The 18,842-nt window shown below is 43.7% G+C and overlaps 1 protein-coding gene across 7 annotated transcripts in view; it reads right to left on the bottom strand.

Annotated features, from left to right (window-relative positions):
* The window catches only part of Sulf1 (sulfatase 1), a 165,752-nt gene extending 147,286 nt beyond the window's left edge, over window positions 1-18,466 (bottom strand). For 4 of the 7 annotated variants that reach the window (XM_052718363.1, XM_052718366.1, XM_052718361.1 and 1 more), the window contains exon 1: window positions 18,090-18,464. The gene's annotated coding sequence lies outside the window, so the exon portion shown is untranslated. Of the gene's footprint in view, window positions 1-18,089 lie in introns of all 7 variants that reach the window. The other 3 variants (XM_052718367.1, XM_052718371.1, XM_052718368.1) reach the window with 3 other exon arrangements.
* Between the last annotated feature and the right edge of the window lie 376 nt (window positions 18,467-18,842).

Below are 18,842 nucleotides of genomic sequence, written 5' to 3'. Positions count from 1 at the left end.
ATTTTACAATAAATATCTATCTTAGGTAAATCATTGAATACTATACTAAAAATCGAAAATTGAACACTAAAAATCGAAAATCGAACAGTTCTATGGGTATTCCTTAAGAGCATTGTGAAGTCAGTCATTAAGCTGAATTACTCTGTCAGGGCAGGACTCTCTCTGTGTATGTCCCCAACTCATGTATGTGTGTTTGTGTGTGTGTATGTGTTTGTTTGTGTGTGTGTGTGTGTGTGTGTGTGTGTGTGTGTGTGTGTGTGTGTGTAGATTGAAAAGGATAGAAACCTAAGAAAAAGAGGAACTATGGTTGCTCTCTTAAAAATATTGACAATAGGCCGGGAGGTGGTGGCGCACGCCTTTAATCCTAGCACTCGGGAGGCAGAGCCAGGCGGATCTCTGTGAGTTCAAGGCCAGCCTGGGTTACCAAGTGAGTTCCAGGAGAGGCGCAAAGCTACACAGAGAAACCCTGTCTCGAAAAACCAAAAAAAAAAAAAAAATATTGACAATAATATTTATAGATTATGGTCTTGTTGGCTAGACATTAATATGTTGGTGTATATTATCTACAAATGTGACAGTTTCCTATCCTTAAAAATGGGCACAGGTATTTCATTATATGACATTCTCTATAAGGTTGTCAAAACCAAATACAATATTTAAAAGTGCTTTACAAAGTCTTAAGTGTCCGCTGTTATTTGTTTGGCATTTTAACGTGTATATTTGGGGTCAGAGAGATGAGTCAGTGGATTGAAGTACTGGCCAGCAAGCCTGACAACTTGAGTTTAGTTCCCAGAACCTACATGGTGGCAGGAGAGAACCAACTCCCCAAGTTGTCTTCTGATCTCCACATGTGTGTTGTGGCATGCCTCCTTCTAAAGAAATGCACAAATGGAATTGTAAAAAACTAAAAATGTACATTTCATAAACTATGGAGAAAAATCAAATTATGCTTAGAGGGCTCACAACTTGTAGTAGAATCCAGACAAGATTCCCACTCTCTTAAAACAAGCTGATGTCTGGGGCCAAATTTGCCTCTTTGGTGGGAGAACAAGAGAACGATGCCGTCATGACCGTATTGGTCAACATTTTGAGTTGTCCTTCTAAGAGACCTTTTTAGGTTCAGTCTTTCACTTGAGCAGTGTGCCATTTCATGTGTGTTTTGGGATGGTGGTCATTGAACATGGTTGAGAAAAGACAGTAGGAATACAGAACTGAGATGGCAGGGCAAGAGAGCTTCGAGGAGCGTAGCAACGGCACAGTGTGGTTTCTAGTGCTAGCCATGGTCAGAGACGCCAGCAACGTCCTTCACTCTGCATAACTGAGCTATGACTAGGAAGCACATGGAGAGTGATGAAGGTGTGGAGAAGCACATGTAGAGAAGATGGGGCTTACTTAGAGAAGGTGTGAGCATCTCATGTAGACAGAAGGTGGAACTGCTGAGATTCATCTTCTAACACTCACTGTAGGGCACTTCCAAAAATGGGTTATCACTCTGCTATATTGCCTTCACTTTCCCAACAAAATTCACCCGCCAGAAGCTGGAATCTAGGTTAGCCCACACTTGGGCTTATTGTATAATTATAGCCAGACTTGCCATCACATTTTCCAGTGAATTAAAACATGACCAATAGCCCAAATATACCAACAAAACCACTCTTTTCCTATGACATATTTCCTTCACTGCTCTGAAAATCATAATGGTTTCATTTAGATACATACAACAACGAAGAGGAAATATGGAACATTAAAAAAAACACAACTTTCAAAAAGTTAAAAAAAAAACACTTGCTCCTTGTGAAGAAATCTTTTTATTTCAGATTAGTAAGTTGTTTTCTTATGGTGCAAAATGAAAAATGTAAGGTAAAGAGTATAACATATGTTTGTAAACTAATAGTGATTAATTTTGTTTTCTTTGCAAATAGATCAGTTTTAAACATAATCTATATGATGCATAATTGTATCTATACTCCTGTAGTTTATTACAGCACAGAGAAGTTAGCTCTCCTATTTCTTTTGGAAAAGATCCATTACCTAATGAAATTTCTCAAATGTTCTTTTCCTAATGACGTTTTATTACTGAGTGGATAGTTCACCTGCTTGCACTCAGTAAGTTTGTCCACTAATGACAAATTTTAAATACAGGAACAGAGAAGTAGGAGTCGGAAGTCATGAGTTCTATGGGTAGAGATAGAACAGCATGTGTGGATATTTATTAAAAAAAAAGAATGCTGTTATAAAGAGTATGGTGGCATTCTCCTGTTATCTGAGTACTTGGGAAGTGGGCAGGGGCGAGAGGCAGGAGGCAGGAGGATTCTGGTAAGTTTGAGTCCAACCTAGAATACATAGCCAGACTGTTTCCCAAACAACCCCACAAAAACCAAAAACCACATACATGCACGCACGCACGCACGCACGCACGCACGCACGTGCACACACACAGACACACAAAACAAATCAATAGAAAAGCAAAATTCTTTAGTGTTAAGGTACACACATTCTCCATAGCAATGCCGCTGGTTATTTGCTTTGGAGTGGATTTTTCACCAGAAATATACTTAAAAAAGAGATTCCACCCCACCTCCACCCCTATAATTCTTTGCATCGATCAGTTTCTCACCTGGGAACTTAGCAAGAGAATCCATGGTTGAGGAAGAAATGAAGTTCATGCCCTTGTGTCTTAACATGAAACTGAACGTGAACTCACATCAGTCCCAGTAGTAATCCAGAGATTTTGATTTTTTTTTTTTTAGTTTTATTTGTTTTGTTCTATGTGTATGAGTGTAAATAAGTATGTGCACTGCAATATCCATGCAGGCCAGAAGAGGGCGTCTCATCCCCTTGGGAAAGGAGTTGTAACTGGTTGTGAGCCGGTGCCGGCTCCTCTTCAATAGCCAGTGCTCTGAGCCACCACTCCGGCCTTAATCTGAACTTTTAAAGAAGACCTGGGTTGTGTAATTCTCTCTGATAGAACTCTCTCTGTGAGCTAGGGATCCAACTCAGTGGTAGAATGCTTACCTGGCATGTAAGGCTCTGAGTTTGATCCCATCACAAGAAAGAAGGAAGGATGGAGCACACCTTTAATTCCAGCACTTGAGAGGCTGAGGCAGGTGGATCTCTGAGTTTAAGGCCAGCCTGGTCTACAGAGCTAGTTCCAGGATAGCCAGGGCTACACAGAGAAACCCTGTCTTGAAAAATAAAACAATCTAGTCAACAAACAAAAAACAAAAACAACAAACAAAAAAAAAGGGAAAGAAGAATTTTTTGATTTCTGGCAGGTCTCTCTACAAATTCACCTTATCTTTCTTCAGATACGGAAATTCCTTAGATGTTATCCAACATATACATACTTCCAATACCATATGTTTTCATAATTTCCTAGAACCCCCAATTTTAAATTATTTGAGATACACCAGCACACAAGATTCACTATCTTTGACAGATTATGTCAATCATATCTTCTCATGTGGCTTGCTAACTGTCTTACAAGGATTTCCATTCCTAGGCAAATAAATTTTATAATCCAACCCCATTGTCACAGAGAGACAGAGAGAGACTGATTTTCCACAGGGTTTATGGCTATTTCCACTCATGGTGAGCAGCAGATAGAAGATGGGTCTCCCTCTCTAGCACCTTCCCTCACAATCTGGTCTGGCTCTAATTTTACAGGTCCTCAAAACCATGATTGTCACAATCTCCTCAGTTCAGCTCTCAAGAGAAATTAATTGATAACATAGAGTTCCAAGTGGCTGGCATGTGAATGACACCCAGCTCTACAATTTCACATCTAATCAGGAAAGATGGGGATCAGGGTCGGCCTATTGTCTCTCTGAGTCTGTTTCTGGCTGGACGCCAGCTGGCTCTAAGGCAGCCCTGGAGAGTGATGTGGGCAGAAGATGGAAAAATATTCGAGCCAGACAATCAGTGACTGTGATGGTGTCTTCCACATTGTCAGACGATGCCTGGGCTAGCAGTGGATTCGCAGCTGATTAGTGTCCTGAAATTCTCAATGACCGAAGTATAATTTCTAGCCCAGTCATCTTTGACCACTCTAACTGTGGCTGTAATGAGGGTCTGTAGCGTGTAAGGATATGTGATATCCAAGCCATGCTTGACAGACACAGGACTAAAACCTCAACTTCTGCCTCAGTGAGGCTAATAATCCAAGGATAAGGAAGCAAAATCTATGAGGAATGGCAATAAATGCAAATTTGTACATAACCAAGGGCTAAAATGATGAGAAAGTTCTAAGTGGAAAGAGATCAGACAGAAAAGGAAACTATTGATGTCTGGAAGAGTTGGAGAAAGAAAGTTCCATTGAGGTAATGGGGCTGGATCTTTCGCTTCAAACTAAGATGGGTGAGCTTTGGCATTCAGAACCATTTTGGAAGCTAAGTGCAGCCGAGAACGCAGTAGGAGCAAGTGGTGTATAACAGAAGTAAGGTGTAACTTCAGGATGCCTGAGACCAGTTTAGTCAAGAGCAGCAAAGCACATGGAGGGAGGGAGTCGTAGGGTGATGTGGAAAGTGTGTGGACATTCATAAGCGGAAGCTGTAAAAACTGCTAAGAAGCTGCTTTATAGTAGATGAACAACAAGAAAAACTAGTTCCATTCACCAGAGGTCTGTAAGATCAGTGGAGATAGAGAGATGGCAGAACTTAATTTAGAAACATAAAGGGCTGTTGGCTATTTCAGCCCTACCACCACTGCTTTAGTTTTAAGGACATCTTTGTTTGCACCATATAGTCTTATCTGGCCTGGAACTTGCAATGTAGACCAGGCAGGCCTTGAACTTTCAAAGTTGTCTTACAGCCTTTGCCTCCCAAGTGTGAGACTGCAGACATAGGCCACTATACCTGCTTGAAAGAGGAGAGTAATGTGATCTAGATGAAAGGAATGGTAAAACAAAGGTAAAGGAACAACATCATGTTCCTGAAAAATAGTCAGTTTGCTGCTAACCATGCTGCTGGCAGCAGCCGGACACTGGGCTCCGGGCTCTCGGTGTTTCTGCTGTGCCCCCTTGTACTGCCTGCTAGGTTGTCCTTGCGGTAACCACCCCCGTTGTTCAGCACACTGTCTTCATTGCCACTGGAGCCTTGAACAGTCATCAAGGAAACTGCAATGTGCGTTTTAGTTCATTATCTGCTCTGTGTGAAATACAGTTCACATGAAACCAAAGAGGTGGCCGAGGGTCCAGAAATACCTACAGTTCTATGCTTCTACACCTGATTTAGTTGTAGGCTGAACTGGACTGGTAGATTTATAGATATTCTTGGAGCAAAATGGCTAATCAGAGTAATAGTTGCTAAACATGAATGTTTTCTTGCGCTCTCTCTCTCTCTCTCTCTCTCTCTCTCTCTCTCTCTGTGTATGTGTGTGTATGTGTGTGTGTGTGTGTGTGTGTGTGTGTGTGTGTGTGTGTGTGTGTGTTTATTGAAAGGTTTGCAAACACATGTGAAAGCCACATTACAATCTTGGGTGACATTCCTCAGATACCATCCACCTTATTTTTTGATACAGGGTCTCCCATTGGCCGGGAACTCACCAAATAGGCTAGGCTAGTTGGCCCAGCCAATGAGCCCTAAGGATATAACTGTTTCCACTTCTCTGGTTTAAAACACATGCTGCCACCCCACGGGACTTTTTTTTTTTTTTTTTTTTCTTTTTGGTGACTTCTGGGGGTTGAGCTTTATATTTGGCATAGCGAACACTTACAGCTGAGCTATCTCCCCAGGCTAACATGAAAGCTTTCATGCTTCTTTTTTCTTCGTTTTCTGTCCTTATGTGTTAGCAAATCCATGACAGAATGTTTTAACTGCATGGGTATTATTTTTCCTTTCTTTGTTAGTTTTTTTTTTTTTTTTTTATTAAGAACTCTGAACTTCTCTAATTCAAGAAACCTCTGTAACCCAAATAGACAGGTCAAGATGCTCAACCTGTACAACTCAGAATTGGAATTTGAAATTAAGCTATTCAGAGCCATGGATGAGCTTGTGTACACCTGTAATCCCAGCACTTCTGGGATGCGGGCAGGAGGATCTAAAGTTCAAGGTCATCCTTGGCAGTACTGTGAGGTCGAGGTCACCCTGAGTTACGTAAGACCCTATTTCCATACAAATCCCTAAATAGGCAGATCCTATTCCGTGACCTCATCATGTAGCCTCCCTTCTGGTCTGTCTGCCCATTGAGCCAAGTGGGTGCTGGAGGATTCGTGAGGGTGTGCAGCCAAGCCCTGTGCGCTTGCTGCATGTGATGGTTATCGAGCTGACTTTGGCGCTTATGGATTAGGTCTTCCGCCCTTGAGCTGGATGTCTCATCAGTTTGGTTGCCAGCCATTAATGGCTTTCAACTATAAACTGGCTCATGTCAATTATGCCCCCATGCCCGGCAACTCTGAGTGAGAAATAGATTACAGGTACTGAGACTCTGGCTGGCGTTTCTCCCAGGAGAACCAAAGTAGTTAGTTCAGTGCACTCAGTTGAGTAACATAACCCAGGCCAAAGTCTTCATTAAGAACTTGACTGGAACCCAAGTCCCTTTTGAGGAACCAAAATGCTGTCAAGTCTCCATGGTCGTTGCTATTTCCACACATTTTCATGAACAGGAAAATACACCTCAAGGGCTGGAGAGATGGTTCAGCAGTTAAGAGCACATACTGCTTTTGCAGAGGACCTGAGTTCAATTCATAGCACAGCATATGGCTCATAATCACCTGTAAATGGTTCACAGTCACCTCTAACTCTTTCTCCAGGGACTCTGGTGCCCTCTTCTGGCCTCCATGGGTACATACAAACATGTGTGTGCTTGTACAAGTATACACACATACACATATACACATAATTAAAAATGAAGTAATTTTTTAAAGAAATATATTTCAATCGCAAATCATGCTGGTTCAAGTTCTACGTTCCTTTGGTCACAGTGCCCCAGGACACAATGCAAGCTTATGAAATGAATAACACAATTGTTCTCTTTAAAGAAAACCATAGCTAACCCTGGGGTCCCTCTACTGCATTAGGTTGGTGCCTGACAAGAAATGGGTCTTCTGTTTTAAAGAGGTAATTACAGGGTTAAACAAAATGAATGAAAAGAGGAAGCGGGAGTTTTGAGGAGGTAGAGATGGGAGACTAAGGAATTCAAGGCCAGTCTTGGCTATACAGCAACTTCTAGCCCAGCTTGGAAGCTTTTCCCAAATCTTCAAACTCGGAACTATGCCGTATGCTAATCACCTTGATTTGATCATTGCCTACTGTACCGGTGTCAAATGTCCCACTCGACTCCACGAATCTGTACAATTACCATGCACCAATTAGCATTTTGTAAAGAATGATTTGTTTTGTGGGCAAGAAAGGAGGCTGTGAGTCGGTATATCATTTGTAAAATGTGTCATTTGTCCATTCTGTGAGAGGCTGTCAATCACGCTCTTCCATGGGAAAACCTGAAGGTTTACGAGCAGAGGCAACTTAAAGATTTCATCTCTTTTTGCCTCTGGACTCTCTTTAAATTTTACACCCCCTTCTACCAGCATTATCTTAGTTGAAAGAATTATGTGTTTTGCAGAAGGAGTTTGGTGTTCTTACTTGAAAATTCATTACTTTCCCAAACTTAGGAATACCAGAATTTTAGTTGGCCAATCAATAATCACCTTCTCTTCCTCCCGTCACCCATCACCCTCCTTTCTTCCTCCCCCCACTCCTGCCATCACCCTCCCCCCTTTCTCCTTGCCCCTCTTCTTTGTAATCGGAGAGAAGATTCTTTTTAATCTAAGGAGAAATGTCTTAGTTCTGTAAACATAGGTTGTGTTCTTTTCTTGTCTCAATCAACCATCAGAATTGAAGTTTATCTGTTTGAACTCTATTATTAAGCATTTACATTCACATATTTTAAATAATTATTTATTTTTGTATATGAAAATGCTTTGTCTGCACAAATGCAAATGTACCACATACACACAGTGCCCAAGAAAGCCAAATGAGGGCATTGGATGCCCTGGAACCTGGAGTTGCAGACAGTTGTAAACTGCCATGTAGGTGCTGGGAACTGAATCTGAGTCCTTCACAAGAGACGCAAGTATGGTGTGTGTGTGTGTGTGTGTGCGCGTGCGTGCGTGCGTGCGTGTGTGTGTGTGTGTGTGTGTGTGTGTGTGTGTGCATGCACAGGCACACACGCAATTACTAAGCCATCTCTCAGGTCCTATGTTCATAGATTTTACCCATATTTGCATTATAAAGTTATTCCAGAAACAAACCTACTACATAACAGCCTCTGTCACTTTGGAAATCAGAGGTGCTGCACAATGGCATTCCACTTTAGTACTGCTGTTTTCTTAAGTAGAGCCGCCACCCCTGGGCCTTCATAACTCAGTGTCATCTTTGTCCTTTGGTTATTGTTTTTTTACTTTTATTTTATTTTGAGATAGATTTTGCTGAGATGCCCAAGCTGACCATGAACTTGCTATCCTCTTACATGCGGCTCCTGCGTATGTGCTAGGGTTATAAGAACAGGCCACAAAGCCAGATGCTACTGCTAATTCTTTAATAATGACTCTTCACACATTCTTCCTCACTGCCATTGTGTTATCAATAGGAATAGAACTCTTCACAATGGAGAGCTTCATGGTTGTCAGGTGCTCTCTCTTTCTCCTTTTATATTTTTAATTATTTTACATGTTATGGGAGTTTTACCTGCATGCATGTCTGTATGTCTGTGTACCACATTTATGCCTGGTACCTGCAGAGGAAAGAAGAGGCGTGGATCTGCTAGATCTGGAGTTACAGATGGTTATGAGCCACCATGTGAGTGTCAGGGATCCAACCCCAGGCCCCAGAAGAGCAGCAAGTGCTCTTAACTGCTAGGCCATCTCCTCCCCCTCCTTTTAAAACCCATTTTATTATGAGTGTGTGTGTGTTTGTGCTTACATGTGCACACTTGAGTCACAGCACCCCGGAGAAGGTGAGGCCAAGCTTCCCAAGTAGTTCTCTTCTTCTACCTTGTGGGCTCCAATGACGGAACTCAGATTGCCAGGCCCACGCAGCAAATGCCAGTGCCTGCTGAGTCACCTCACCTGACCCCTCTCTCCTGTTTAAGGTTTTGGCTTATCTGGCAACACCAACTTCCCTAACTGAGGTATTCAGACAGTCTGGAATCTGGCTTGGTTTAAACAGGACCCGGCACACAATGGACAAGCGCAGAGCGGTAGCAAGGGCCAGCCACAGTCCTGCTCTTCTCTTTCCTCTCTTCCTTTCTCTGCCCCTTCCTTTCCTTTCTTTCCCTTTCTCTCTGACAAGCAGATTCCCTTCCAACACAAACAAATGTGCAAACACAAGTACTGAAAAGCAAGCATTGGCCAAGCAGTTCTCTCCCATCCCTCAGGGAGGAGAGGTTTGCAGGCCCTTGTGCACCTGCAGTGTACACCATGTGTGATGATCATTTCATGTTGTCAAGACAAGGAAACTGAGTAAAAGAGAAGGTAAGAAAATGGTCCCCAAACACAGCAGCTCAGACGTCCTGGTGTTGAATCACACGCTGACCCATCTGCACAGGGACCTTGAACCATTTTCAGCCAACCTCAGGTTCTAACTCCTTCAACAGGGGGCTTTGTTGGCATTTCTTTTATTTAATTAGTACTAATAACTGACCTTTTATCACAAAATTCTCTACCCTACTATGGTGTGTGTGTGTGTGTGTGTGTGTGTGTGTGTGTGTGTGTGCATGCTTCCCCACATAGATAACCTAGATATCCCTTCAGAGAAAGCAGGGTGCCCTATGGCATTTTGTGCTTCTCTCCATCCACAGGATACAGATGTGCACACAGGAGGTTCTCGGCCGAGGTGATGCTTTCTTACCCATATTCCTTTTGGGCTCTGGTTCTATTTAGGATGCTCAGCACAGCTCTTTCTTAGAACATGGACACCACTGCTAGGAAGTGGATTCTGCTCTGTTCCATGCTGCGCTCACTCCCAAATCCCTTTATTGAATGCAGAGATACAGAGAAAAGAATTGGTATTTCTTGGGAAGCCTGAAGTGTGCCAAATAGAAAATATTACATATCCTAGGATTTTACTTTCTGTCGTGTTCAAAACACCTTCTTTGCTTTTACCAGCATGAAGTTCTCAGGAGGGAAATGCAGAACAGGATTTGTGGGGGCCTCTCCTTCTGGGATGTGCTTCCTGTAAGATAAAAGCTAAAAGCTGAACTTTCCCAAATCCCCGGGTGCTGCCAAGCCCATCTGTCCACCAGGACATTCTTTCTCCTCACTAGATGATTGCTTCTTGGCAGGTGAAGGCGTAGGAGAAGGCTCTGTGTGGGCAGGAAGTCTATCTGGGGAGCTTGTTATGTTCTAGACAGGTGAATGGGTGCTAAGCCATATTTGTAATGTGAGTGTGGAAGATGTGCAGGCTCACACTTGTAAAGAATCATCAGTAAGTACACACTCCCAATGCTATTAATCATCCTCCTGCCCCATGTGATTCTGCTGTAGCTCGTACCTTAGGACAGTACTTGAAATTAGCATAGCAGATTATGTTGCTTGAGCTAGAACATTCTACCATGGGAGTGGAGATCTGATGAGCTCTCATTCACACTCCACTTTGCTTTGTAGGGGTCTGCTATCACTGTCCAGAAAAATGGGTAGACACATGAATTGGATGGTACTGGAACTGTTTTCATCAAGGGAATTAAGGATTTTCCCAAATTCTTGAAACATTCTATACTCTCTGAAGTGGAACACAACACGGTATGGAGGAAGAGTAATAAAAAACCACTAGTTTGGCTAATTGCAACCAGAGAACCAGTGTCTCACAATTGCAATTTGTAAATCAGGTGAAGACTGGGACCAGGGCAACCTGAAAATGGGTTAAATCTGAAAACAGGAACAATAAAACAAAAGCAAAACCATACGGAAGGAGAGAAAACTCCCCGGCCAATTTCTCTCTCTTATTTATTTGTGATTCATCATCCTGAGGGTTGAGATTGCAGGGATGAACCACCATGCCTAGCTACAGCCAATTTTTTAGAAACAGAAATTTCAAACTATATACTTGTAAAAAGATACATATTCTTTTTAATTATGTGTATATGAGTATGTCTTAGTCCATACTTGCAGTGCCCATAGAGGCCAGAAGGGGGCATTAGCTCCCCTGGAACAGGAGCTATAGACAGCTGTGAACTGTCCTCTGGGTGCTGGGAACTGGACCCAGGCCTTCTGTAAGAGCAGGAAAGGCCCTTAACCACTGAGTCGTCTCCACAGCCCTCAAATTATACTAAATAATGTGCTTAAATGTTGAGTCTCCATCTTACAACACACACTCAGGCTGGACTCAGCTTCCCAGGCTCGTGTGGCAAGTGCTCTTACCCACTGAGCTTCCCCAGAACTTTCTTCATTTCAATCAGAGCCGCTTGGCTCTTGGCAGTTCCCAGATTCTCCCTGATTCTAACTCGTAACCTAATGTTGGAATTTGTACAACAGGAATTTCCAGAATGACGATAAAGACATCTCGCCCTGAATCACAATGTCTGAACCAACCTCAGCCACTGCAGTTAAACAGATGTATGTGTCTTTGTCCCTTAGATTCACTGTTTAGAAATTTGGAAATTGTTTCTTACATTTGTACCTGTGTTGTAAAAAAAAAAAAAAAAAAAAAAAAAAAAAAAAAAAAAAAAAAAAGCACAAGAAAAGGTATTAAGGTGGGTGTGACAGTGTAAGTCTGTATGTACATGTCATCCCAGAACTTGGGAGGCTGAGGCGGGAAGATCATGGGTTTGAGAGCAGCCTGGGCTGGTAGTAAGGTCTCGTCAAGACCAAACCAAACAAGGCAAGGTTTTAATACTGAAAATAGAGCACTGCCTTTTATGAATTAGTAAAACGTCAGTACATTATTCATGGGAACACAGGAGCCACATATTTTAGGCAAAGTAGAATAGCTTGTCTGCTACAGCTGAAGACAGAGTCCAGCCGGTAAGTGTCAACTCTGTTTCCAAGTTCTACAGACAAGTCTGCAGGGGAAAGTGAGGCACAGAGGCACAGCCTCTCGGTTTCTGTGAGGATGGGGTGGGGGTGATGTTTCTAGTTTCTTCCCATTTCCCGGCCCACTGTAGTGGCAGCCCAGGTGATTGGAGTGAAAAGAAGGCCCTTTGACCTTTCCAGGGTCCTGAAAACCAGTTAAATGACCAGTGTACATGAGTACATTTTACCAAGCAGAAGACAAAGCTTATGTGAGAGAATTTCCTGGCCAGTTGCACTTCCAGGAAAAAGGTATCAATGGAAGAGTCCACCTTTCCTGGTAGGTACGAGTTTGGGAAGTAGGCTGATGGCATTTGGCTTTGTGTTAAATTTACTTTGGAGGTGATGATCCCTTGCCTTGCCTAGATGCTGTCTTTCTTAACCAATTCTTTCTGGAAGCCTAACCTAAACTGTTTGTTGGGTCTGGTTTGGTGTACGTGAGTGTGTGTGTGTGTGTGTGTGTGTGTGTGTGTGTGTGTGTGTGTGTGTGGTCTGCATGTATGTTTGTGAATCATTTGCTCACCTGATGCCTGAGGAAGCTGGAATAGAGCATTGGATTCCCTGAAACTGGAGTTACAGATGGTGTGAGCCACCACGTAGATACTGGAAATTGAACCCAGATCCTCTCAAAGAGCAGCCGGCTGTCTCTTCAGCCCTGTTGTTTTCTCTCTAGATTGTGTGCCAGAAGGAAGAGAAAGGATCTTGCAGGACGGTCCACTTTGGTTAGCCTTGTTCTTTATTTTCCTTAGTGCTGAACTGTAGTGGGTAGCCATTCCAGCTTTGATCTGGAAATTCCAACCACCATTGAGACTTTGGCAACTGTCAGGTCTATAAGGCAGGGCCAAGGGAGGCGCCTGGAGACCTGAGATCTGGATGGGCTGCGCTCTCACTCGGTTCCGGGACCCTGGACGGTGGAGGTGGGCCAAGCAGAGCTCCAGAGAACACCGCTGGACTGCAATACACCTTCCCCAGACCCCGCGACCTACCTATCCCTTAATTTGTAAGTTACGCCATTAAATAAATCTCCTTTTAACTACATGGAGTGGCCTTAATAATTCCACCAATCCTGAACTTGGGATCTTGCTCTTCAAACAGCATGTGCTGGCTCTCACTGTGAACACAGTTGCTTCAAATCCCTCATTGCCAAAATGACTTGCTTCCTTCTTTCTAGCCCCCCTTCTTTACTTTTCCCTGCGTTGGGAAATGCTAAATGAGTAGACCAAATGACTAGATAGAAGGAATGATTGGCATGACAAAGATGAGCTCATTCCTACACTCTAGACCTAGAGCCATGAGTGCACCTGCCAACTTCCCATGGTTACTAATTTCATATTAGACACGCAGTGATATACATACATGGGGTATTTTGTTTACAGCACTCTAAGGTGAGTACCCCAATATCCATCTTACAGACACTCAACTCACCATTGCTCATTCCCCTGTTCAATGCCACATAGATAAGTAGTATCTTCTCCGGATCAAACACAGCCTTGGGCTATCCAGACCTACGGCCATCACTGGCATTTGAAGTGATGGAGGGGCAACTCACAGGTGTAAGTCCTATCAGAGTCATCAAGCAATGTTGAAGTAGATGGGAATTTTTCATCTACCACTCAGTCTTGATTTGGGATAATAATTTCACACTTTGACTAAAAGTGGGGCTTCCCCTAAGGGTTTGTAAAATCAAACCAATGGAATTCCATCCCTGTTCCTCTTTGGTTATGGATAAATGAGGAGGAAGCACAAAGAGCTGATTAATTAGGGTGACAGTGGCACAACCCTCAATCCCAGCACTCGGGAGGCAGAGGCAAGCGAATTTCTCTGAGTTCAAGGCCAGCCTGGTCTACACAGCAAGTTCCAGGACATCCAGGGCTACATAGAGAAGCCCTAATATGAAAAACAAAATAAAGAAAAAAAAAGTTGATTAAAGGCTCTGAAAGGGGTTACTAAAAAGTGCCTTCCATGTTTGAGTATCTCTGTGAGTTACTGAACACACATTTCTTTACGTCCTCTGTGGAGATGAACGTAAAAGAGGCTAGTCTCTGTCACCTTACCTGTGTCGTCAACATGTTAAAATAAACAAATCACAAAGCAGGATGTAAAATAGAGCCATTATGCTAGGCAAAATCATAACTAGCTAGCTGAGGAGCAGCATCTAGAGAAGGCTGCCATCAGTGTGAGAGGCTGGGGAGCCTGTGGGAGAATTTAGAGATCAAGCTAAAACTCTGAAGGATGAGTAAACAGATGAAGATGAGTGAAATGATCCTTTTCACACACAGGCTTATGAATGGAGAATCAGAAAGAACCCTGTGGGCTTGGGATATAGCTCAGTGGAGAACACTTGCTTAGGACATAGAGGTCCCCAAATGAACAGCATACATGCTATGAACTCACTTCCCATTCAACGAGCTAGAAGAATGAGTCATGAGAGACTTAGAAGGTGGGGACACTGACCTGACCACTTAGTTGGAGGCAAGATACAGCTTTTGATCTTGTAGGATAGGAGGGGAATATGGCTGGAAAACCTGAGGCTAAATACCAGTGGGCAGCCTGTGTGGGTTAGGTCAGTGAAGAGCCCGTATGGCTTTCTGTGCAGGAGATCTTCGCTTCAGTCTCCAGTACATTCACAAAAAGAGGGAAATGGAGACAAAGGGGGCCAGTCAGGAGACTGTCGCAACAGCCCATGTGGTAGAGAATCACTGCACTGGCGCGGTAGCTGCAGGCCAGATGTGGAAGACATTTTCAAGGAAGGACTCACAGGATTTGATGACAGATTGGCTGTAGGGGGAGGGAGATATTGGGGATGGGGGGAAAGGCTGAGGGGAAGTTCACAGGCTTTTCCCCTTCCTCCCCAACATAGTGAGACTGAATTGAAAATATTTTTAAACAGGAAACATATTTTCAGGGATTTTTTTTTTTTGTCCTGCAAAATACCTTCTTTCATTTTTTTTTTTTTTTTTTTTGCATGAGCCTAACATAACATAGGTGAGTTCATCATACGGCCTCATACTTAATTTTACACATGAGCCTCTTTGTCCCAATGCCAATAATGATAAAAATATGAATATTTAGAGCGGCTTATAAAACTGAAATCCCCTTAAATTCACTCTGTGCTCTGCACAGTTTTGCTTGCAGAAAAAAAGAGCCATATGTCCTGACTGGACCCATAAGCTGGCCTGATTCACATAGCGAAGAAGGTTGGGGAGATCTAATATGATAGATACACAGCTCCATCCGAGAAAATACTGCTTTGTGGGCTGAGAGGGCAGGGAGGTTTTGAATCCCAAATGTTATTCTATACAAGGGAGTTAGGGAAGGAAAAGTGTCACACTTGCCACTTGGCTACAGCATGACAATGGAGATGGCTACAACAATTTGTCTGATGGCCCATCAAGTTCCCCCAAAGGAAACAGAATACAGATAACCCCTTTTAGCATCTTGATGAAGGCCTCTATTCAACCTGCCATGTACCCTGTCAAGACCCTGATTCATGTTGTATCAGTAATCCCTTCTGTCATAAATATACATTTTGATACTTTCATGAATCCAGCTTTCCCGTCACCTCTCGGAAACGTCCTCTTAATTCAAATCTAAATGGAAGGACACAGCTCCAGGACACACAGAACCCCACCCATCTCAGGTCGTTTGTCACATCCCCGAGAGGGACCCCTATGTGTTCAAACACTTTCGCAGCTGTTAGAGCACTGATGGGAACTTCATGTGTTGGTAGCATAGTGCCGTCAGGAAGAAACTGCATGTCAAGCTGAGCCATGTAGAAGTTACCACAAATAAGTCTCTCAGTGTTTGCCATCTGGAACGGATAGATCCCGATTGTGACAAGAAACTGGGATTGCCCCTTGGGCACTGTCTTTTAAGTCAGTGCTTTCAGTTGCCTGGGTTATTTTACATTACTTTGTTAGGGGGATGAAGACACAAGTTTGTGTCTTCAAGGTGTGAATTTACCATGCCCTAACTCTCAATGTCTTCTTGGCACCCCATGCACTGCGTGGGTGCTTCTTTGGAGACTAGGTGTCTCCCAGGCTGTCTGCCTCCTGACCAGGCAACTTTGTGACCAGTCTCCAGCACAGCACCAGGGACATAGGCTGCTGGGGCTCCTGTGGGCCTCCATTCATAAGCAGACCCTTGTCCTTGCCTTTGGTGGAATACCACGGTACGGTGGCACATCTCCTTGGATGAAACCCAGGGAGTCAACAGGACTTTATGCTGTCCTGAAATAATGCTACAGAGGTACCAGAATAGCCTGGCCAGTTAGCTCCTTACCTGCTCCATGCTATAAGGGGCTCCGATCCTGATATGATGGGAGACATTCGTCTCCCTTTCTCTCTTCACTTTTTGAAACCTTAGTTCCACGGCAAAACCAACATTGAATGAATGGAATTCCAAGCGACTTCAGCTGATGAACTAAGTCCCATTTCACTTCAGTTATGTAATATTGGGACTCCGATAACGCTCAGAATCACTGGTGAGAGAATGTTGTTTTCACTGCCAAGGTTCAAACCTTGGCTACAGGACATTCTGAAAAACACTTCAGCCCCATACTGGGATATCATTTTAGTCTTAACTTTTTTTTTTTAAGATGATTTTTTTTCAAGTTCACACTATGGCTACAAAAATACAAAAATGCAACTTGAAACAGAATGTTAGAGACCTTAACGCAGCTGAATTATCAAATCAGAGTCCCATGCATTCAACCTGTTTTTCTGCCTACTACCCAGCTTCTACTTTTGAACAGTCCAGATGCAGTGTTGTGTACCAAAACCTTTCACCTGCAAAGGGTAAGGACCATGTTGGGTTTCTCTCCCTGTAGACACAGGCTCCCCCAAAGCACTGGTACATAATTTCCCAGAAAGCAAATCAGTCTTTCAGTTCAGTAAAAGAAGTAACCCAGACTCACTCGTCTTTTTTGAAAAGTAAAAATACCATTTTAATCCCTCAAATAAGAAAGCACTAGTTTGAAACTTTTTTGAATGCCGTAAGACGTAGCATCGAACATCCCTTGTTATATTCCATTCAATTAAATCCTGGTGGGTGATTCTGGCAGAGCCGTTAGCCACACATCAGATGACAGCTCAGTTACTGTTGCTCGGCACCCGGATGACCATTAATTTCCAATGACTAATTTGTAATTAAAACCTTTTTGTTTATTTGTTTATAGCCAAGGCTGAACATCTATTTACATTTAATTAACACTGTGTAACGCCTATAAATGTAGTGACTTTAATGATCCATCCCAGATACGCTACTTTAGTTTTTCCTGACTTGTAAAACTCACACACAGATCTGCAAGTGAATTACCTCCATCTGCTCCCCCTGCAGCTGCAACTGGGCTATGTTAAAGAGCTATTTCCTTCTACCTCCCCTTTTTGCTTTTCTTCCAGCTCTAAGCATTTTTGTTTCAGAGCCGACCTAAAGGCTGCACCGAGGGTAGCCAGTTCTTTCTTTCCCAAGGAGTTCCCAGACTTTAGCCAGTCTCCAAAAATGATTAAAAACCACCCTTGCCCTATCACAAATCGACCCGATCTACCTTGCACAAATCGGTTAACAAAGCGTTTCCGACTCTGCCAGCAAGCCAGCCATCGAGCCTTAAAAGAACCTTTACATATCGAGTAGGAGAACGCAACAGCTTCAAAGTGAATTCTTAACGGTGAAAACTAAAACAAATGCCTTCTTGGCCTTGTCCATCCTTGGCGAGCAATTTGCACCTACTGTTCCGCGCCTATATCGGGGATCTCAAGGGCACCCGGGCTCCCAAAGGCAGTTTCTTCGCTACACCTTCAAATGCCACGCTCGAGAAGCGTTAGCGCTACAAAGCTGGAGCTATGTGCACTGTTATCTGTCAGCCGTACAATAGCGGCATTGATGGAACGGCGAGCACCGGCTTTGACAAGTGTGCTGGGTTAGCATTACATTCCAAACTATGGCGAGAGAGAGGGAGAGAGGGAGAGAGGGAGAGAGGGAGAGAGGGGGAGAGGGGGGAGAGGGGGAGAGGGGGAGAGAGAGAGAGAGAGAGAGAGAGAGAGAGAGAGAGAGAGAGAGAGATTGAGATTTGATTTGGTGTCTTTTACTTTACCTGGAAATACTGCTTTTCTTGTGACCGCTGCACATGAATTCCTTCTCTTCTTCCCCAAAGCCAAGTACTTGGATTTGCCTGCAACTCTCACTTGGAGAAGACCACACAGCTCCAGCAGGGCAGCCTTCCTTCTCTTAATCCCCACTCGAATGTGATGACACACACTAACCCCAACCATCTGTTGAAACACGTCCTCAAGCACTCAGCACAGTGCTGTGTCAAGACAGGCTGCCCAATCCAATTGCTGGGGCTGAGCGTCTCTTACGGATTGGAGGCTGAGGGCTGGGCAGGGACGGGAGGTCTGAGAACTCCCCAGTCAAAGTAACCTGAGATTTTCGGAGAGAAAGGACTGCCACAAAAAGGAGGAGTGGGAGGTGCGGCAGGGAAGGTAGAGCGAATGAATTATTCTGGTGGCCAGTTGTGCGTTACTTTTCACAAGTCTCTGTGCTCCTGGGGGGATGGGGGTGGGGTGGAGGGGGACTCTCGGTGGGATGCCCAGAAACACTAAAAATCTTTTACAGCCCATCAATTGAGGGCAATCTCCTCAGCAAGCCCCTCTCCCCATCACCCCACGGGAGATAAAAGATTCGTCTTGTCGTGCTGATAAAGTGTTAAATGTGGGAGTAGTTTGCACTGAAATGTGACATCTACATTTTGAAATCTAAACTCCTACCTCCTTTTGATTCGGGGGCGGCTGGGCTGCCTCTAACATTCTTGGAAGGACTGGGGAGGGGGACGGTGGGGATGCGGGAG

This window comes from Peromyscus californicus, unplaced genomic scaffold (genome assembly GCF_007827085.1).
Source record: "Peromyscus californicus insignis strain IS unplaced genomic scaffold, ASM782708v3 Scaffold_5__1_contigs__length_169319896, whole genome shotgun sequence".
Taxonomy (NCBI): Eukaryota; Metazoa; Chordata; class Mammalia; order Rodentia; family Cricetidae; genus Peromyscus; species Peromyscus californicus.
Note: the sequence above shows the minus strand (reverse complement) of the source record. Positions and strands in the feature narration are given on the sequence as shown.